Genomic DNA, 23,475 nt, shown 5'->3' with positions numbered 1-23,475 from the left:
TTTTTTTTTTTTTTTTTTTTTTTTTTTTTTTTTTTTTTTTTTTTTTTGCAAAGCAGGACTTCCCATCTGAATCAAGTCATTGACCTTCCAAACATTCTCTCATTGTGAAAAATGGAATCAGAGTTCTCCCATTCTTTTAGAGACACAAACCAATTTCTTAATCTCATTTTCTTTCCATATTAGAGACTGTGAGATACTGTTAGGTGTTGCTCTGTGTTTATTTTAACTACTGTGGTTAAATCAAAATGTTGAGTTCAGATTTCAGCACAGTTGGATTTTTTGGGGTCATTACTGGCCTTTGCTGTGAACACAAAGAATCCTTTTCATTTTCTTTGCCTTTTTTTTTTCTTAAGCTATTCCGTGCTATTATTTTAAACCATACAAAGCGTTTATTTAATATTTATTCTACAGTTTATATCGAAAATGTAAAGTTTATATTTAAAACAACACTGTTTGTTAGTGAATGCTTCTCTTTGCCTCTCCAGCCTAGTCTGTTAGTCTCAGTATACATTTCTGGCATGGAAATATTTTGATATTAGAAGTTTTGTAGCCCTTTTCCCCTCAAGCAGCAACTGACACAGATCTAAGGTCACCACTTGATCCAGACCACCAGATCTCTCAAGCTTAGCTTCCCACATTTGTTGGCTTTTCCTGCAGTCCCTTCTGTGTGTCATTCGGGTTCCTTTCATCCACAGACTGCTTTGTACAGTTACTATACATCAAAAAGCCCTTTCTACAGTAGGTGGGTTTTGGTCTTTTTATACTTTTCTCAATGCTGTTGATGTCTGTTACTGTTCAATGTGTAGATCTGTAAGGAGAGATCCAAATATTCCGTGTTTCAGTTCGATGTCCCTACTGTAGATGGATGTAGACTATCATAGTAAGTAGAACTGCATAGTAAATTCTGAATGCTTTTTCCATAAGGAGTTAAGTGGAATGTGAGCATTTTGCTACCTTTGGTTAACTGTAAATGCTTAACTGTAGTCTGAAATAGTTGCATTTTTGTCTGTCTCAATAAATTTTAATTTGTCTGCGATTCCTCATTGCCAGTCCTGAATTTTATTAAACTTTTGGGATCAAAAATACTGACCTATCTTGACTCAGCATTTAATCACACATTGAAATGGATGGTCCTTTGTATTTGCCTTATAACTTACACCTGTGTTCAATGCCAGCTGTAATCTGTGAAGTTAATGTAAGGTCTCCAGAAACCTCTATTTTAGAAGCAGAAGTTAAATCAAACTGGATGGAATAACTGTACCAAAATCAGCACTTTACAAATTATATTAAGATTGATTTTTAAGGAACAAGCAAGGGCAGACAGGGAAGCTTTCATTTTTATTTCCTCCCAAGTTTGCAAATTTTCGTGTTTTTCTGTCTCTTCTGCTGGTATCTGGGGCAATTCCATTAACACAGCCACACTCTACAGTGGCCATTATCTACACAACAAATGAAGGCAAAATTGTTTTAAATACAATTGGTGGAAAGCCATCCTCATTTAGAAATACCTGGGTTTGTGTCTCTATTATTAAATTAGAGCTCCTCTATTATATTATTAACCAATTTAAACAACCAACATTATTGCAGTGCTAATTACAGAGCTTAAAATGTTATTTCATCCCCTTTTGTGATGTGTATGGGGAACATTAAAAGTACCACATGAAAGCATGAAACCTATTTTCAGACATTTGTGCAATTATCATCTCATCACGTAATATATTTATAAGGTATCTGTCCATACACCATTGGTGAGGGTCAGAACCTGCCTGGAATTTCTGTTCCATTGCCTGCATTCATTACTTTATTTTTACTGTGGGTACCACACACCACTTCCAGTGTCTTTCCTCACCTGACTCTGCAAACAAATGGGATTTTCCCTTTCCAAAACCACTCTGAGACCTTTTGAAGTGTTTGATCTTCCATGCTGAAGGGTTTCAGGTGTTCCAGACATCAGGTGCCATGTGTGGCACTGAGGACTGGGAGGAGAGCAAACCAAATCCAAAGCTTGAAGGTGTGTGAGCTGCAAATGAGATTTCAGTTGTCAGAAAGGGTAGATGATTGCAGATTTTTTTTTTTAATATCCCTTCCAGTTTTTAGTTGGAGGCACCTTGCAAGCTTTGTTTGGTGTTACACACACACCTCCCTTCTATTTACAAATGCACATGTATACATAATATATGTATTTATAGATACATAAAATAAATGTGTGTGCATATATATATACACACACATATATACAGTATTTATGCTTATATAGACACACACTGGTATCATCACCTGCCCTTAGAAGTGTTGGTCACGGTCAAAAAGTGCCATAAAAAAGGAACCATAAATTCTAATGGTTCTCACACCTTTTGGCCAGTGGATTTCTTCCTCTTAAAGTTATTTTGTTACTGTTCTTCCCATAAATATCAGTGAGGTTGAATTTCTTCCTTACTTTTAGATGCTTACTCTTCAAAAAGTTGCATGAGGTGGATTGACATAACTGACCCTGTTATTAAATAGGTTCTCCCTGCAAGCATATGCAGTTCCTAAACATCTCAAAAATCACCCATAAATTTGCTTCTACCACTCACCTTTTTAGTAGCAGAATATGCTCTGCCTCAGGAAAAAAAAAAAAAAAAAAAGACACTGAAAATACTTAACTGGGGATCTCAGTTTTGGGGGAGTGAGGGAGGGTTAAAGGGACTGGATCCCCACTGAGCCACATCTCAACAGCTCTGAGAAGCTGCTGTGCCCAAAACTGGTCCCCCCATTACCACCTTCCTGCCTCAGTCTTTGCTCTTTAGACTCCCCTGGTTTCAGGATATCCACCTCTGGGAATTCCTTCCATGCCTCACCTGGTGTTTTATCACCTGTACTTTGCTATTCTCTCCTGGAACAACTTGTACTGGGCTTAATGCTGTGAATTGGGACTTTGGTTTAATACATTAAAATACCTGTAGTGGATCATTACATCCCACCTGTCATGTCCTGATAAGCTGCACTGATTTATATTTAGCTTTTCCATGATTCTGTCCTCCTGTTTTCAACGACAATCTTGGGACTGGTTTTCGTGAACTCCCTGCCAGGGGATACAGACTTTGCTTCTGTGCTGATACTGAAGAGTGTGGCTGAAATGTTGCTCCAGCAGTAGTAAAAGGTCAGTTGTGGCTTAAGCTAAAATGATAGCAGGGGTGGCTCTTACCTGGAGGACAGTGGGGTCCATCCACACCCAAAAGTTGTACTTTGCATCTTCAGTAAAATCTGCCAGACCAGGCGGTTCCACACTGGGGGGTGATACCTCTGCATGGAAAGGGCACACAGGACAAAGTTTAAAAAAAATGGCCTTTTTTCCTTCAATTTCTAATATATAAATATTTCCCTATCTTACTGAGAATATTTTGCAAATGAATATTCTCTTCTTAGCACGTTCTGTGAAACCTCTGGTGTAAGATACATGTATACACTTACACCCCCCCACACTCTATCTCTCTTTCTCTTTATTTCCTCTCTTACAAAATTGTCTGTCGAGCTCCCCACCAGCTGTAAAGCAGTAGCATTACAGCCTTCACTGATGATTAGTTTCGTTTTCCCCTAAATATACTGACAGTCAAAGGGTGAGATATTAAAAAAGAAAAATCATGTCACAACAGTTTTGCACCCTGCACAGCTTTTTGAATAGATTAAAAAGAGGCAGAGTGCTATTAATAAGCTTTTGACTTTCTGAGCACTCCCATTTTTGGAATCAGACCAGCTCTTTTGGAGGGGGAGGGGAAGGCAGAGTGAAGAGCAGTCTTGGGTAAAAAATAATGATGAAACAAATAGATTTAGGTAAGCTGGGAATGAGAGGGACAGACCCCTCAAGCATGGGCAGAGCAGTCCTACCCACTCCTTCCCAGTGACTCGAGGACCTCAGGATCAGCCCATGACAACCCACAAACTGAAGAGGCAGGTTTCTGCTACAGGCTGAGCTGGTCCTGTCCCCTGTGTGCAATATCCAGTAACTGCTTCAAATGAATCCCTGAAAACAAGGCTTAAAACCACACAAACCACACAGTGGCACGGCGGGAGGGAGGGAAGAGCAAGGCCAGAAGCAAATTCTGATGTTGCCAGCAGTCCATCAGCCCAGCAACGAGGCAGAGGTGTGTAAAAGCTCCAAGCTTTTACATCCAATGAGCATCCAATGGCTCTGCAGCCACCCTCCCAGCTCTAGCTGTGCAAGATCCCCCTCTCTGACAGCAGACTTGGAAAGAAATACAGCCTCTGGCAGCCACTGCTCTTGAGTATCAGCTTCTTTCACATATTGCTATAAACTCCTGCAATTCCACACTAAAGGCTTGGGCAGAGGCAGAGTTTGTGAAGAAAACTTTAAATGCAGGGTCTTTGCCAGGTAGTAACTGCCTTTTCTCATCTATAGTTACTCAATAAAAATCATTGCTGGAGCATGACTCTACTTCCATTCCCAGCCAATACATTTGCCATCTGGCCCTTAAACATGGGAAAATCGACCCCAGAGCATATTGCTAAAGGAAAGGTCCTTAAGCACATGGGTTTAAGCTTTGAAAACATATTACCTCTAAAATTATTTGCAGGCTTTGAGAGCCTTGCAGGTTTGACACTGATTTTTGCATGCTGAATACCTCAAACCCAGCTTAATGCAAATATATTCAGGTAAGAGTGTACAAGCAGGAGCACAGCCACAGCTTTGCTCTATCACAGATGATGTATCAATTTATCATAGCCAGCAAAGAATTGACCTAAATAACTACTAGCCTAAAGTAAAATTAAATAAAACTGAGACTATGACAAGATGTAGGTTTTCACAGATTAATGTAGGCTATTGAAATACTTTGGGTTACAAGGGGCTGTTACAGAAGATCAATATTCCCATTGCTTTTGGTACAAGTCACGAAAGAACCCAACACCTGCAGTGAGCTTTGGTGGTTGTCAGAGGCACTAAAGCTGCAGCTCAGCCCTGCACCCCTCCTGCAAGAGCTGCTGGTGTGGCAGGAGGAGATGGGATGCACATAAACACATCTGCTAAACGCCTCCCTTGTCATGTACAGCACCAGCCAGCTTGGAAAGGTGGGCACTGAGCAGTTGCACAGAAGGAATTACCACAGATTTATTTTGGCAGGCAGGAGAGCCCAATTTGGCTCAGCTGGCTGTAGTGGTGGAGACAAACATGAGGCTGGTTGTTAAACTACCCAAAATAACTCTGCTATCCTCTCAGAGTAGGGCTGTCATCCTGTCTGGTCTCCAGCCCAGTTTCCATCTTCTGTTGGAATGACTCTCTCCAACTGATTCTTCTGTAGGATTTGTATTTTTTCATTTATCTTTTTTTTTTATTATTTTGTCCCCAAGCCTGTGTGTTAATTAAGTTTTAACAAAGAGCTGTATCACTGTAGAACAGGATATCGGATTGCTCATCTGTTTTACATAATTGATTAATTAATAACCTTGCTAATTGAGTCTCATGAAAGCCTTTGTTAAACTGGAGCAAGGCTGTGTCCCAAACCATTGCTTGTAGGGTTATATTAAAATCAGGACATTTTGGCTGCTTCATCTCTTCCAGATTCTGGTGCAACTCACAGCACAGCATTAATGTAACAGGGCTCCTGGGCTGCTGCAGAGATGCAGGATTACTGGGTGAAACATGCTTCACCTGTACCCCAGAATTTCAAAACCTCACCCCATTTTTCCCTTCTACAACCCTCACAGCAGCTCTTTCCAGGGCTGCCACTCTCTTGCTTTACTCCACCAGCCCCCACTCACATTGCACCAAGTGGTACAGCCAAATTTAGGTAGTGACATTTTCTCCCTCTTTTGGCCAAGGGTGGTTATAAAATAAAGTGGCAAAGCAACCCTCCCCACCACCACCTGAAAACCGCACCGTGAGCTCTTCTCAAAGGCACTGCCTTCGACACGATGTGACCTACATCTTTTCTTGGGAGCCATCACAGCTGAAATAGGGCATAGCATGATGGATTCTGTGCTATTAAATGGAAATGGACTTTCCATGGAAATAACCACTGACAATAGTTTGCATTTTAATGTCATTTCTTTTCTTGTTATTGCCCCTCGACACGGAGTATGATGTATTTTTACCACGTGATACCGTCCGCGAGGCAGCAGCAAGGTGCAGGTTGCAATCTTTGCCTTAAACGTTGCTCCTGAGGGTGCTTTCCCAGGGAGCTTCAGTCTGAGAGAGCAGCAAATACCTTCCTTCAAACCTGTCCACTAAGGAAATTTATATTCCAGCCCTAATCCACCTGCATTTCACAAGACATAAACCCACAGCAATTAGGGGTGTTCAGCTGGGAGAAGAGAAGGCTCTGGGGAGACTTTAGAGCCCCTTCCAGCCCTAAAGGGGCTCCAAGGGAGCTGGAGAGGGACTTTGAACAAGGGCCTGGAGTAGCAGGACAAGGGAAGGGCTTCATGCTGCCAGAGGGCAGGGTTAGATGGGATATTAGGAGGAAATTCTTCCCTGTGAGGGTGGGGAGGCCCTGGCACAGGTTGCCCAGAGAAGCTGTGGCTGCCCCATTCCTGGAAGTGTCCAAGGCCAGGTTGGATGGGGCTTGGAGCAACTGGGAATAGTGGAAGGTGTCCCTGCCCATGGCAGGGGATGGAACTGGGTGACCTTTAAGGTCCCTTCCCACCCAAACCATTCTGTTCTTCGATGATTCACCAAACACTCAGGGATTTAGTCCACCCACGGTGGGCAGGTGAGCAGGAACCTTCCTGCCGTGCTGTGGGCAAAGGGTTAAAGGTGTCCTGAGACAAAGCAACCATATTCTGAAACAGCAGATGAAGGTCTGTCATCCCCCACCTTCATTTTCAGAAGTCAAGAGTCAGCCAGTAGGGTGTAAATCCACCAGCCCTCATCCATCCCAAATCCCTTCAGTCCATCCTCAGTGCTAATCTCTGGCTGCTTTATACCCTCTGCAGCAGTGGCTGAGCCTCATCCCTGATTCAGGCTGCAGTCCTGCTCGTGCTGAAGGGCCTTGGCATGGGCTGGTCTTGATGAGAATTTAATCCCCAGGATCTGGAAAGGATTTAGGACCTGGAAACAGAGATGGGTTAAAATCCTCCACGGTGGACAAAAAAAACTGCCTCGATACGTGCACCTGCAGAAGAAACCAGGGACAGTGGATGTTTCTGAATGTCACAAAGATTCCTGAGACACTGGGGAGGGAGAAAACTGAAGTGAATCAAGAGACAAGAGTTAGCCTTCAAAAGTCCCTTCTAAATTAGGCTAAATCAGGGAAGAAAAATGTCATCCCTTTTTTTTTTTTTTTGTCTGTATCAGTGCAAGAAAGGCTGGGGACATCACTCCAGGATTATTTCTAGGTTGGGGTGGAGGGAGGAAGTGTGCTGGTAACATCTTACTTCCACACTGCTGGGGAAGGTTTTGAGTAATGAATCCAGGGGCTTATCCATCGTGTCTGCCATTTCAAAGAGCCCTGATAACCTGGCCTCTTCTTGTTTTCTTCTCTGAGGCTTTTGCAGATTTGCTAACACAACTTTCCCCTGAAGAAGGATCACATTTCAGGCCTGAAATGCTCTGATTATTTACATTTTGTCACACCGTAATTTATATTTATTGATTGTGGCCTTTATTTACACATGTTCATTACTTTCTTATTTTAGTCATTTATCCTGCATGTCCCCACCCTACTTTTTCAATTATTTCACATACTCACAGTTTATCAATTATATTGCCAAGATGCATTTAGAGAGAATAATTTGTTTCTAAAGCGTGATTTTTTGACAGCATGATTTGTTTTCATCTTTGCAGAGAATCTCAAGATGACAGTGACTTTAGGGCAGAGAATACAAAGTGGTGAAGCTTTTTCCTGTGAAGACTTGCTCTCTCACATATGCAACGTGCACGTTGTGTCGGCAGCATTTGCTGACCTGCTCATCAAGTCCACGTTAGTTCAGCTCTTGGTGCAGTTTCCCTCCTCCCAGGGGAGTGTTAGAAACTCCTTGAAATTATCCCTTAGTGCTGCTCCCCCACAGAGCAGCATTGCTGGGTCACTTTGGAGGCTGATAAAGCACCTCCAGTGGGCTGGAAGGGCCTTTGAGCCTTGGGGCTCTGGCAGAACTCAGACGTGGTGTTTGTTCCCTTGGGAGCAATCCTTAATGACAGGGATGACAGAGCCCTGCCTGCCCACTGCTGGGCTTGGCTGGGAAGCAAATGGATCCTTTCTGGCAAAGTGCTGTCACAGAGAGGCTCTCTGCTTGGGTGGGCTGTTAATGCACTCCCTCGCTCCAGCCTCGTTAGTTCCTTTGCTCATTAACAGCAGTGAGCGTTTTTTCCTGCTGTCTGGCTTTTACTTTTGGAGTTTTCCAGCCTGGTGAGGCAGGAGGGTTGGCTCTTCAGAGCTGAGAGCCAAAAAAGCACAGAGCCTCCCAACCATCCTGCAAGGAAATCATCCAGCTTACTTTGCCCTAGGACTCACTACCTGCCTTTACTCATTTACTGAGGCAGTCTGGCCTCTCCTGTGGTGGTGGCTCTCCAAAAAGCTGAAGCAATGACAAACACATTTGCTGGTATCTGCTCTCTTTGTGGTCTCTATCCCAGTGCCAGAGCTTGGCAAGTGCAGATCAGCTGCCACCCGTGCCTGTGGGAGCCATCACATTACTCCAACACATCCATGGCTTCATACAGCTCCTCAGGACAGCTGAGTGCAGGAGATGTGCTAGGAAACACTTTGGCAGTGTTGATCCATTATTTTGCCTCCTCTTTATGCTCATTAGATGCCAGAGATGAGCCAGGCTCTCTAACATGAGCTCTCTGGTGTTTCCAGCATCCCCCAGGAAATACCCAGCAATATTCAGCTTAAATTTACCTCTCTGCAGCTCCAAGCTGTGACAACATCAACCATCCTCCCAGTTTTGGTCTCGTCTCATGACCAGAAGAGGATTAGGAAAGAAGAAAGGACTGGTTTGGGTCAGAGGCTCACTTTCAGAGCCGTGGCACATCAGGAAGGGAGCAAGGAGTCTGTTGGGATGTGGCACAGAAGTGCCAGCTCAGGCCCAGAGGAAATCTCTTCACCCTTGGGTTTGAGGCCAAATATTCAGCAGAAATTCATCTGTGGTCTCCCTGCCACAGCCCCTACACTCATTTTCCTCCATGGTTTCCATCACTGAACCCCTCCCACCTCGGAGTGTTTTGCTCCCATGATCTGATTCGTTCTGCCCAGGCTGCAGGGGAGGGTTTATGGTAACTGGGTGTGCCTGAGAGGTCATTGCTGAAAGCAAATCAGGCACCTCCTCAGCTAAATTGAGACCAGTAGTGCTGTACCAGTAACCAAATATGTGGCACTTATCTCCAGGCTGGCTTAAAAAAAGCCACCTAAAGAGCAGGGTTGGGGTGTGCGGGGTGTGGAGTGGTGAGAAAAGAGTTGTTCATTAAACCATTTTTTTTCTGTCCAGGACAGAAAAAGGCTGCTGGATGGGTTTGGTGCCCCCAGAGGAGTGGCTGAGACCACTGAGTGTCTTTAAAGGAGCGAAAGATCAAATCTACCCACACTGTTCAAGTGTGACATCCTTCATGTCCCTCCTTCTCCTCCCTGCAAAGCCCTTCCCAAGGTGTCTCAGCACAGGACAGGTGACTCCTAAACGTCCCTTGTCAGCTGAGAAACATGGGCTGAGCTGGACCTTCTGAGTGGGCACCTTCCAAAGGCACACACCTACCTTGCAAGATGTATTCCAAAATTAAAACATTCTGTGTTTTCTTGGCCTAAACGCTGCGTTCGTGGCTTGTCAAACCCATTTTAGGCAGCAATTCATTTCTGAAGTTGAAAATGACTTTCAAAAAAATGTACTTAAGTAAATAGTTGGAGAAGGTAAGAGATGGCAAGAATACAATTCTGGAAGTATTTATGTATAGAAATCAAAGATTTTCACACTGAATTCAATAAACTAGTTTTATAGGGCTCTAAATTTGGAGTTTGTTATACAAAATTGGGAGGCAGAAGCAAATTTTGCAGGATTTTAAATGACTCTGTGTAACAAAGAGCGTGATCACTTTTCAGAGGGAAAAAAAAAATCTGTGTATGTCTTACAGCTTCGTATAATAAAATTACAAATGGGAGATGAGATGGGATGTTTAATTCCCAGATTGGGTAGATTTAAAAAAAGGTCATTTAGGTTAAAAGAAATGTGTTCTCTCCTTGGCCTGGGGTGTAAATCAGTGCAGCTCCACTGAAAGCACCAAAATTAAGAAGATGGATACAGGGAGGACCTGACCTATATTTTTTTGTTGCATCGAAAGGAATCACAGGAGATTTACTCTCATCCCACAGTGCTTATGAAGGCACTTTGAACCTTTTGTCCTTTTAGGTTTTGAGTTAAAGCAAATATTTTTTGAAAGGCAAAGTTATCACATGACAGATGCCTACAATTTCCAGTGGGGTGATGTGAGATTTGGGGTATATCCCCAAGAGAAATTTCAGAGAGGATATTTTGGGTTCTCACATGTCCCTGACTTTCTGCCTTTGCTGTTACAAAAGGGCTCATTCAACATGGGAGTGTTCAGGCTGCAGATGTAAATCTGCATTTTTTCTTCAGCTCTGCAAAGGATTCCTTTCTCTCAGCAATGTGTAATTGGGGCTTTTACAGCTATTCCCACACCCCACATCCCCCCCCTCAACTTTCTGCCCAGCAAACTCCTGCTTTTCACCTTCAGTCTGACTTTGTAATCCATGGTTGGTTTCAAATCAGCCTTTCAGCATGGTAATGAATGGATTAACTTTCTGCTTTCTGATGAGTAGTAGGAAAAATGTTTCTGAATTATCAAAAAATAATTGGAATTAAAATTATAAATGGTTTCTACAAGGGAAGTTTTTGTAATTAGTTGAATCCGTATGATGGAAGCTATTATAAATAACAAAAAAAATGTGTTTACCTAATCACTGGGAAAGTGCACATTAGCTCTCTAATTAGAAGTCCCTCATGGCTCTACTACAAACTTTGGAGATAAAGTAATTTGTTTCATGCTTCCTTTAGCAGGCAAAGGAAACTCCATCAGTTCCATTTGTGCATGTCCACAACTGGGGAGGCGGATGAGAATTAACATTTATTCCTCCCAGCAGGTCCCTGTGAGTCCCCAGGCACTGTGACTCCCCAGCACCTTGTCCCACAGATCCCCAGAGCCAAACCAGTCTGTACCATTCCAGCCAGTGCCAACCCACTGGGGTGCCACTGGAGGGACAGTGGCAGCTTGTAAGGCTGAAGCAGGTTCAAGCACACCTGGATGCAGAGGGATGAGATGGAGCAAAGCCATGGCTGCTGTTCTTACACATTAGAGCAGCTTTTATTTAATATATTTGACCTGCTTTTTGAATAGTGAACACAGATTTATCCTTGTCGTGCTAAATAGCTATTTGGACCTGCTTTGTTAAACTGAGCGAAAATGAAGATTTTATTACAGTTACAGAGATAAATTCATAATGTGAGGGTTGTTTTTTTCCAGGGTCCAGTTTGTATGAAAATCCTCTTAAAGGACTGAAAACAGGAAACACTATTCAACACATGAAAACACCCTTTAACATTTAAAAATATATGACCTGTTTTATCTTCTTAAGAAAATCTCTTCGCTAGAGACATTTGCCATGGGACCAAATTGTGCAAAGGGAGTTATGCTGCATTTCACAGAGAGCCTGGCAATTAAAGTTGCTGCTCTGCTGTGACTGCCATCACACCAGAGCACAAAAATCTGCCATGCTTGGAGGCAACCACACAGAGAAGTGCTAATGCCTCTTTTCTTTAATGTCACCTAGTGGGTAGGCAAGCAGAAGAAGTGTGTGATTGATGATGACTTCTCTTTTCCAGAATCTCAGAATCAATTGAAATATTTACATTTTTGAGATAAGGAGAGGCAAAATACCTAGTTTTGGAAATGAAGGCATTAGAAGTTGCTTGTGTAAAGACTCATAGGGATTAGCAGCCCCCATGGGGCTGTTTTCTTTGTCTCCACTCCTTTCTCAACCTGCTCCCCACCACACATGTCCATGCAGGCTCTTTCCCACCCTCCATGCATAACTCTTTTGGATGCAGAAGCAGAGTTAACTGGCAGGAAGACCGGCACCACTGGGAAAACTGCTTGGCTCTGCCTACACAGGACATGGAAACACAGAATCCCTCTCCAGTAAAATAAGGAACAGCAACCAGAAGCCAATGCCCAGGAGCTCTGCTCCTGCTCCAGGCACTTTGAAACCAACAGAAGAGGTTTTACTGAGCAGGAAAGAGTCCCCCTGCCCTAAAGCACCACTGATAGGATGTTACTCAGGAGGACACAACACCATCAACCCGTGACAGAGAGCTGGCTGACACATACACCTTCTTTTTGCTACTAACTACTTTAGGAAGTTTGGGTACATTTTTTAGAATGGTAGTATGAGAAATAGTACAACAGAATAGTCTGGGTTGGAAGGGACCTTTGGGAAAGCCCAAAGCCCCTGCAATGAGCAGCGACATCTTCAACTAGAACAGGTTGCTCAGAGCCCCATCCAGTCTGACCTTGAATCTTTGACTTCTCTGAAAATGTGCACGGTGATGCAAATGGCAAACATGAATGGTAAATACCATTTTGCCTTGTTTTAATAATGCTACTGGTTGTGGGCAGCAACTGCACCTCAGTTCCCAGCAACTGAGGATGTAGGGCTGTTGCATACAAAATACACTTGTTACTTTGCAAGTCTGGGCAGAGATGTAGGTGCCCCAAATTACTGAAAATCTGAATAAGTTGCTCAGGCTCTTACCTCGACATAGGAGGCAAATACCATGAAATCAATTTCTGTGCCCAATTTACTCTCAGTGACACTTGCACACATTTTAAAGGGCAATTTGTCATTTTGCTCCAGTTGTCACGTTATTTCAGGTCATGGGACCATCAAGTCAAAACATGGGTTTGACCCTCTGCTCCACAGTCCAGGAATGGAAAGTCAAAACACCCATTTTTTTTTTACCCCAGAAGAGAAGCCATAAGTCATAAATAAAAGTAGATAGAGTGGGCAAATCAATCCTGGTTTTCTGCCACCTTAAGCCCACTCTGTTGTAAGCAGCTCCTTTATTATCCCACAGCCTGTGGTGGGAAAAGACTGTTTCATGGCCAGGGAAAACATGATGTGCCTCACAGCCAGGGAGGTGCAACATGTACCCTCTGGGTAATTTATCCACCTCCTTGTTTAGGCAGAACCACAGCCTGAAACAGCAGCAGCAGTAAATGGGTACAGGAAAGAGTGACAGGATGATATTTGGTGATATACTGAGCAATTGGGGACGTAGGAAGCATAAAAGCAAAGGAGTAAGATGGTACTAAATGCAGTCCCATGAGACAAAGTGATAGAGACAAAACAGTAAAAAATATATCTACATAAACCAAATAAAACCATGATGCAAGTGGAGGGAGGTAAGGGGGGCAGAACAGAGCAGCTCTTGCCTGGGGCAGGGGATAGGATGTGGGGAGCAGAGGAGGGTGAAGGGCACAAAATCTAAAGCAGGTGGATGAGCCCACATAACCTTCCTGAGGGTGGGTGGGGTGCTCACTCCTGTTTTCAACCTTCATGAGAGGAGTGTGGAGGGGATTAAGTTCTGTGGAGCAACAACACAGTGCAGCCATTGCTCAGCTGCAGCCAGAGGAACCTCATTTATCTGTCCCAAACTCAGCACTTGCATTTTTCCACATCTGAAGGCAGTTTTTATGTCCCAGTTTGGTCACTCCCCTGGAGCCCCTGTGTACAATGCACATGGGAACCCACTGCTGGAAAACCTATCCCAGAGCCCTGCCACATCCTTTCCAGCCAGGACTTGTCCCTGCAAGGTCCCTCCCACCCTCACAGGAGGTCATCCATCAGCCAGTGGCAAACAGTGACCAGGATGCTCTGTAAGGAGAGTCCCCAGGGGTGAGTGATGCAAAATACCCTGTGTTCCAGCAAGGGCTTTAAAAAAATACACCAGTTCTTGTGAATCATGTTTTATATACAGGTAAAGTTATACATATAAAATTACTGTTACTCGTTAGTGAACTCCTTTAACAATCAATTGCTAATTAAGTTCCAGTGCCCTACTAGATCTAAAGCAAATCCCTTTCTGAGACACTAGAAGTGCAGCCAATAGCATTTATTGATTATGCATGTCAGAGGCACTGGGCAGGGAAAGGGGCCCCCTTTTACCTGCCCCTTCAGAAGCAGGATCCGAAAAACAGAAATCAAAATTACCAGAATAATTTGTTATCACCTAAATCCTTTGACTCTGCATGTGAACACATTTTCTATAGGAATAAACATACCAGGAGATGTCTGGTGCCAACCCAGACCAACACAGAGGCAGAAACAAATCAGTGCAATACTAATAAACACAGAAAAGCTGCTCCCATTCAACAGCTCTTGACATTTTGCTGGAACAGGTGTTCCAGTGAAATATAATGTACAATGTTGGCTTTTACCAAGAGAGATTTGTCCCTAAAACCCTTGGTCATGCAAGTTCTTCCAGAGCCTGAACAAGGTCTACTTGAGGCCTCAGCCTGCAGCCAAATCTGGGTGACCTTCCTGTTGAGACCTGCTTTGTTTTGCTGGGCTGCTACTTGCCATTTACATATTAAAACCATAAATTCCTTCGCCAACAAGAAACAAAGCTCCTCACATATCTTTTTTTAAATTACAAATCTCGCACTTAGAGCAATTTAAAACTGACTTACAGTTACTCTCTCACTGCTATCAATCAGAGATGCACTTCAATTCCCCAGTGCTCCAGGGACTCAGTAGGTTAGAAAAAGCAAATAGGAAAATAGAACGAATATTTTATTTTTGTTATTCATTGCAATTGCCTGAAAGCAGACCATGAAATCTGCTAAAAGTAATAGGAACTGGCTGCCCTTTTAATATACCCTTTTTAAAGGTGTCTATTAGGAGTCCAGAACACAGTTCAATGTTCATTACAGCAGCATGCCTCGAGTTTATTGAAGCCCAGATTTCATGTGTCAGACTTTATGCACTTTCTTGGGCATGTTTTACTTTGGTCCTTCGAGCACTGGGGGCTGTGTGAACATGTATGTGGGTGTGAGCACGGGCAGAGGGGGAGTCCCCACTCAAAAGCTCATTAGAATCTCTGTGTTTTGTACCTGTGTGCCACCACCTGTAGCTCTGGGGCCACCAGAAACCCAACAAGTACCCAGTAACCTGGGCATAAGCCACAGTTTTCAGCCAGCATCTTATTAGTGAAATTTTCCTGAAATTAACCTTTTTTTTCCTTTATATATTTTCTTTCAAAAGCCCAGCTGTGCAAAACCATTAAAACCATCAAAACCATCACTGATGCCCCAGGCAAGCCTTTATTTTTTTTTTTTCTTAATTTCTACAGCAGGAGGTGATTACTGACAGAAGTTCTCTCATTCTTCCTGAAAATCAACCCCAAGTTTCCCATTTGCCTCTGGGCATGACTTTCCCAGCCTGAGAGCCTGTCATCTGATAAGGACAGAAAGAAGAATCTGGTACTCAGAATATGGGAAGAAGAAGAAACACCTTAGTCAGTGTTTAATCCACTACTGCAAAGACAGTGTTAGATCATTGGCTTGTAAACAATGTAAAATCTCACATATCTTCTCCTGTTTTCACAAGTAAAAAAAATACACTCAGTGTCTTGGTTTTCAGTTTATCCTTGTATTGAATTGTTTTCCCTTCATCAAACTAGAGAATGATCTGCCTTGTAATGTGATTTTATGGGACTCCTCGGGGTGCTGGCCAGTAACAGGGAGATGCCAAGAGGTGTGTGGCTGAGATAAACCAAGGTGTCCTTAAATCCTGACCAAAAAATGACAGACTGGGAAAAGATTTATCTTTAGTGCTGGGAATGTGTCCCAGCCAACTCCACCAAGGGCAGGTGGGTGCTGAAAACACCTTCCTGAGGGTGTGGGAAGTCAGAACCCCTGAGGAAGCAAAACAACAGGAATAAACTCCAAGTCCCGGGGTGCGACTTTCTCATTCTCAGGAGGATGGAGCCAGAGCTGAAGGTGACTCTGAGCCCAAACTGCTGACATCTGAGCAGTCTCCCAAACTGCAAGGGCAGAAACACCTCCAGCCTTTCTGTCCCTGCAGGGGGGACCCTGATGAAGGGGCAGAGATGCCACAGAGACACCTGCAGCTGAGGAGGGCTGCAGGTCCCTTCCCTCACACCAACCACCCTCACTGTGCCTGCTGTAAGTAATCCAGAGAAATAAAAAACAAAGCAATCTTGCCTCATTCCACCTGATACAGGGGGAAAAAAAGGCAAATTAGCTGCCTTTGAGCAACAATTAGGAAGCAGAACATTTCTCTGGGCACTGCTACAGAAGTAGATCATCCCTCAGAGCAGAAGCCATAATAGCTTTTGAATCATTATAAGCACAGCACATTGAAGCAACAGTGATTTGCACTGAAAATAATCTCAGCAAGGCAGGGAAAACAGTATTTATGTAAATAAACTAACCTTGGTGTTTGGATACATTTGTATTGCACAAAGGTTTTGTTTGTCTACACCAGAGGAACTTCATATCAGAGAGAGAAAATAAGAACAAAAAGGATTAAAGGACTTCAAGAATTTTAATATTTCACTTTCATTTGGCGGACACCTATTTTCCACAATCTGATACTGGATGCAAACAGTCACAGCCAAATTCAATTCTGTGTTTACCAATGCAATTCCAGGTTGATATCAAACCATCACATTTACTCAAATCTAATGAAAACTGCACATCAATCACAATGCCTGTGTCAGAACCAGAGCTGGGAATATTTTAGAAAAAGCTCTGAGAAATTGCCACTCAGAAAAAAAAAGGTGGTTTTGAAGCCGTTTTTGACTCCTGTGAGACCCTGACACCATCCACAGCCACCTGTACTTCTGCAGCTGTTCAATAAAAAATGGGGGTTTATTTAAAAAGGAAGCAAAATAAGAAGGGACAAATTAAGAAAATAAAAAAGTCTAGTGGAAGAAGCAGGAGAGACGTGCAGCTCTGCAGGGCAGAGAGCTCAGAGAGCTCACCTAACTGCACTTCTGCCTTGTAAGACACCAACAAAACACGTAGTTCCAGAACTACCTGGTTAAATTAATGCAGCCCAGTTTTAAAGTTTGTTTGTCAAAGTCAACCAGAGGAACTACTTTCAGCTGAACTGCTCTTCCCCAGGGGATTCTCCTGCTCCAGTTTTCTTTGTTTTTACACTCAGTTTAACTCTTTAAGTTTTCCCTGCGGGAGAAGTGCCTGGATTTAAAAATACAGCTAGAGGGAACAAACAAAACCGTCCCATGGTGCCAACTGTACCAACAAAAAGCTGGATTCCTTATGTGGTGGTATCGTCTGTGGTACCTCACCTCTCTCACTGCTAGAAAAACAACCCAGGGTTGCAGTCAACAGCTTCACCAGTAAAGATGCAAATACACTCCTCGTGGAGAGTCATCTCCTGCCCAAGGCAACCCCAGTGGGACCTTCCCAGGCAGGTGAATTTATCAGGAGTGCTCAGCACATACATCACTGCTCGGCCTCGCAGCTCCAGCTCTGCTCACCTCTGAGAGCCTGGGCACAAATTAAGGTGTCCAGGCTAGCTTTGAATAATTTGTTTCCCACTGTCAAGAGTCCTTGATCGAGGTAGGAAAAAACAGTGCCAAGCAAGGCCAAGTCCTCACACAACTCTTATTTAATGTCCCTCACGCCACGGGGTTCCCGATGGACTGAGAGCCTGTGATGGATGAACCCGCAGCAGCTACTGTATCCATGGCAGAGTTCTCAGCCTTTATTCCAGAGACACTCAAAGGTCACTGACCTGCTGGCCCCGTGCCCTGAGCTTCACCAGGGAGGGACCATAACCCTTCTGTGCTTGGATCACAGCACAAAGTGCTTCAGCTCTGAAGAAAAGACACAGGGGTGGCCGTCTCGCTGTAAAGCACCTCAAGGAGGTGAAATGTGCTGGTCAAGAGTTGTTGGAATGATTGGCAACTTCACAGCACAGGGGGGATGTCAAATGTCCCAGCAGTTTTGGGGAGAATAAAGCAATGCATCAGCAGTGAATACTTCCAACAGAAGTAAAGGTGTGGTGGGCATTGCCCTTCTCCTGCACGTCTTATTTGAAGCATTGCAGATGCTGCCTTTGTGAACTCACTCATATTGAGTGGTAAGACAAGAGCCTGAGCACCACAGCCATGGAGCACATGGAGCCATGGAGCACTGCTCAGCAGCACATCAACACTTCCTCTGCCTCAGTAGCCCTGCTTTGGGGTCTTTGAACCCCACTGTGGCACTTTGCCAACAGACTGAGAGCATTTGCTCTGTCACAGGACATTCAATGACACCACTAAACCCTGGAGCACCCCCAGCCTGGCCTTGCACCACACAGAGATGCCAGAGGGCTCAGCAAGCACCAGGAGACACATCTCAGCTGCCTGCAGCTGCCAAAGCACTGCCAACCTGGACCCCTCTCATGCCATGGAATCCACAAAATCCTCTGTCAGAGTGACAGCACCTCACCACAAGGATGCACATCACAGCTGTGGAAGGTTGTGGAGAACCCTGCAGCAGAGGACCAACACAAAAGAGCAATTCTGCAGCCACAGCCATGCTCCAGACCTGTCTAGACTGCTCAGTGAGTGCTGCACTCAGGTGAGTGCAGGCTTGAAAAGCCACAACTGCAGCCAACAGGCTGCCACCCCACCAGGGGCTCACTCGTGCCATTGTCTCATTTTGCTGCCTATTATTTTCTCTCAGAGGGGGTTTGCAAATCCGAGGCAACTCTGTGTTATAAAATAAATTGAGTTCTTGCCTATCTACATAATAAATATTAAAACATCATCACTGCCATTTTAGGCTCGGAATGTTTGTGTAAGAACATCGTGCAGATGTGGTGAAAGGCTAATAAAGCGACACTAATTATCTAATCAATCTTTCTTAACCTTTGTCTTAGACACAACATAGTGCTTATGCTAAGCTTAGATCCATTTTTCAGGGTCTAAATAATGTTGTAATTATAGCTGTGATGTGTGGGTTCATTGGAAACTTCTCTTTAGATGTAACATTGTCAGTTTACACCGAAATCTGTCTATAAGCCATCTGCTGCAGAAACCGGTCATTATCAATTGCATCAATCTGTTCCCAAATATTGCAGATGCCAGCCACCAGGAACCATCTGTTAGTGTCAAAAAAGTAACAATTCAATAAGCAAACTATCTGGGGAGGAGGTGGGGAAATATGCTGCAATATTTGGCGCAAAAGGCAAACTTACTAATTGTTGCAGTTTTACTACTGACCTATAACTTCTTTCAGAACCATGCCAAGCTCATTGATTAGCCATCAGTGGGAGGGAGATTTCCAGAGACAGTAATAACCATCAGCAGTAATGGGAGTGGAGAACTGACACCTACTCCTGCTGTAACATATTGTCCTACAGTGTCCAACTGGTGCTGGCAGTGACTTCCCCAAAGTCACCAGTGCAGTTGGAACAGCACTGAATGATTACCCCTAGCAGTAGTTTAAATAAAGACAGTGTGTATAAATGGGCTGAGGGGGCATGTTTTCATTGGTTTATTCTAGTGAAATAAAGCAAACTCCACATCTCTCCCTCAAATGACCATCCCTTGCTGTGGCACTCACAACTGCTGGGACCACCTGGACCCCTCAAAACGAAACCCCCTTGAGCCCTCCTGTGACCTGACAAGGCACAGAGCTCCTGCAGAGGCAAAGTTTCACTGCAGCCCCACTTGGAAAAGGTGTTGGGCACCTGGCTGGGGGCTGACCTCGGGGCTGGGGGGGTCTGGGCCAGGACAGGATCTTCTCCAAAGCGACAGGAGTAGAAGAGATAAAAGTCATATTTTGGTCAAAACCCTTTTTGTCCTTCCTTTTATCATCTGTACATCTGTAAGTTTGCACATTAACCATCCAACTCAGACACTTAGATATTAATCATGGTAATGGCCATCTGACAATCACCGGCTTGCTCGTGCCTTCTAAACCCACCACCTCAACCAGGTTTGCTTGTTCCTAAGATGCCATGACAGCTAAAAAGTTCTGTGCAAAGAGAAGCAGAGGCTGAAAAGTAGGAAAATCAGATACAGCAGAGATGCTGACACTTAAGTACTGGCCAGAACTCATCTCCCTTGCTAACAATTACATTTTCCCTTTGCTTTCCCTGCCCACAGAGCAGCCTGCTTTGACAAGTACCTGGCAGATAAACATGTAATGCTGGAATAATAAAGCACAGAAGCTCAGTGTTAATGAACTACCCTTGCAGCAAGAGCAAAAAAAAGCCACATTTGTTTTCAGACACAACTTTCTCGAAAAAGAAAAATCCCAGTTCAGGTTCAGTTTGTAGGAGGATCCTACATTCAGAAAGTGCTTCCATTTGCAGTTTCTAATGGGCACTTCTCTTTGGATCAGATGTGTAATTGTTTAAGCAGTTATTCTCTGGGAAAGCTGCTTTGTCCATACAGCCAGCCTTGGGACTCTTTCACCTCAGCAATTTGGGTTGAATCCTTATCTGTCTCAATCTCATTTAAAAACACAATAAAAAAGACCAAACCGTTTTCTTCAGCCAGAACAGAAAGGCAGTATCTGCAAAACTACCCTACCAGCTAATCACCTTCTCCAGGCCTTGTAATTCCTTAAAGATATTCTGGTAGAGAAGCTGCCTTGTAAGATCACATAGAACTCCCCTTGCAATGGTTCCAGTTCAGGAAAGCACCCATCAACTTCCACATCTTGCAGGACTAATGCTGCTTCTTATGCCTATATATTCATATGCACATGTATTTATATAAACAGAGAAACAAATAAACAAATTAATAAGTATTTTCAAGAAAGTATCTGAAAGTACTACATTAACTATTGCTTACCCTGGCAAGCTACAATGGCTCTTCCCCTCTGACCTTCAAAGACATTTCCTTTGGGTACATATTCCCTATAAATCACAGCTGTAGAAGCCAATCTGGGGCTGATAAATGTTCAGGACAAGAGTGAGTGTTCTTCCTTGAGAAAGGAGCGTGGAGGATGGGCAAGATGAACAAGGGAGTGGATTCACAGGTTAGGGCTCCCAAAGCCCTAAGTGAATGTTCATCAGTGCTGTTGGGGGATGAAGAAATGCAAATATTATTCCAAGGAGGTGAGTGTTGCAACAAGCAGGCAGGAGGCAGTGGGAGAAGCTGATATTTGTCAACATTTTACAGGAATTGAAATAGCTGAGCCCTTTGCTGATAGAAGGAATTGGAAAAAATTAAAAGCTCAATATTCATATGCTGTGCTGCGAATGCCATACCTGTGTGGGATTATTACAAATGGATTTGGCTGTGCTTGGTGTTTTCAATTGGGTGTTTATAATAAAGGGTAACTAAACTCTCTTACTCACAGCTGAACATCAGCATGCAGACCTGCAAAGATAACTGACCTTTTTGAATGTTAATTATCTTTAAAAGGCCTGTTTGCCCAGAACTGTCTGAACCAGCTGTAACCAGCCAACAGGGTCACTGAGGAGAAATGATGGATGTCATGAGGAGTCATTTGATATCCATTAAAAGGGAGGAAAGTCATTAAAATATATCGGGCCCAGGGACCTTATGAAACAAAGAGAAAGTAATTACTTTAGGCTCAGATTTACCTGCCTGGACTAATCAATAAAAAGACACCCTGAAAAGGAGAGAGGGAGTAGAAAGAACACATTTTGACATGTCTGTGAGGAACATCTGTCACCAGGGCAGAGGAAAAGGTCAATGTGCCTGCCTGGGTGCTGCTGCTCCAGCTGCACCCAGCAAGGGGAGAGGGGCTTCTCTGGGCAGCAGGAGCCAAAATCCGCCTTTTTAGAGACATCATGGGTCAGAAGGACTGTGTCAGCACACCCTCAGCCCAGTCCTGGCTTTGGTTACTGGGTGACCTTGGGGCTGTCACTTCAAAGATGGTCAGGTTGTGTTATCAAAGCAGATGGAGCTCCCAGAGCAGGTGCCCCTGCTTTGCTGTCACTGTGTGTGGATATCAGCTCTCCTCACAGGGGCTGGGCTGGGGGTGGCAGAGCATTTCTGAAGCTTAAAGCTCATCATCTTCAGCATCTCAGTGGCTGTGTGAAAGCAACCAAGCTGCTTTTTCAGCGCGGCAGTAAAGATTAGTTTTGCAAAAATTCCCTGGATTATGCATCATCTTCTGGGGCTCTCTGTGGCCAGATGCTCAGGGGCAGCAGGATTCAAGGCCTCACGAAAGTTTGCTGGCTTTTTAACACCCTGATGGGCACCAAGCTCTTTGAAAAACCCAATCCCACCTAATCTCTTTTAAAATGGAACACCAATTTACTTTTCCACCAGCATATGTGCAAATTAGCTCAGCTATGGAAGATGAGCAGGAAGGCTTAGGCACAGAATTGCCACGGGCATCTCGTGCCCCAGAAGTGATGCTGTCCTGCCTCCTCTGCAATCACTGGGCATTTCAGCACCTTTTTCTCCAAAAGCAAAGTTTCTGATTTTATTCACAGTGGAAATCACTCTGATTTTTGCAAAACCAAGAATCCTCCGAGCCACTTCACAGAACTCCATGTATCTTCCAAAATGAGACATCCTAAAAACCCACCAGTTAATTTTGTTTCATTACTCATTCTAATTAAAAGCTTTGTCAAGGGAATCTATTGCCTTTTTTTTCTATTTTCTGCTCTGATGTTGCAGTCCTTGACATTACTCTGTGGTCTGTGAAGACACAATATTAATGCCTCCCATTCTAGAAAAATATATTGAGTCTGCTCTACTATTTTGACCTTTTCAGTACATTGTATTTTGATTAACTGGCCAGCTGGCTTCTGCCCCACAGGTTTGCAAGGCTACAGAGGGACAGAGAGGTGGGAAAGCTACCAAATCACATTTCTGATCCCCAGGAGAGTTAAAGGGATGTGATAAAACACTGCTATCTCACAGCCTGGCTGAGGCACAAGCACACATGTAGAGGAGAATGCTGGAAACCAGAACCAAAAGGCCCCACTGCCACCACAAACACCTTTTCCCTCTTGCTATTCTGTATCTCTTTCTCTCAATAGCCTCTACCAGAGCTGCCTTTCCCAAGAGCCAATTAATTCGAGTCACAAATATCTGCCCTGAATTCTTGCAGGTAATTAGCACCACAGGTTATCAACAGGAAGCTGGTACCCACAGGCACTTCAGATAATTGTGTTTCAATATTGGCACATTTCTGCCTACCACAAAAGGTCACTTCAGTTTCTCTTCTCTATTTTCTCCCTCTCTTTTGCTAAATGAATGAAAAATCGTTATCATTATTTTGAATGCTCCAAACAGCTGGCAAATGCTTTGGGCATTACAGGACGGACATGAGTGACGTGGGTACTTCAGGTGGTTGCAAAATTATTATTTTCTAATCCTTGGTTTCAGATATAACCCTCCTCAGCTCACCAGTGAATGGAAAAAGAGCCCAAAATCTAGTTAAATACTCATGCTTCTGAATTCATTTCAAAGAAAAGCAATGGAAAGAATACATAATTATGA

Source organism: Corapipo altera, unplaced genomic scaffold, assembly GCF_003945725.1.
Source record: "Corapipo altera isolate COAL_440 unplaced genomic scaffold, ASM394572v1 75, whole genome shotgun sequence".
In the NCBI taxonomy this organism is placed as follows: Eukaryota; Metazoa; Chordata; class Aves; order Passeriformes; family Pipridae; genus Corapipo; species Corapipo altera.
Note: the sequence above shows the minus strand (reverse complement) of the source record.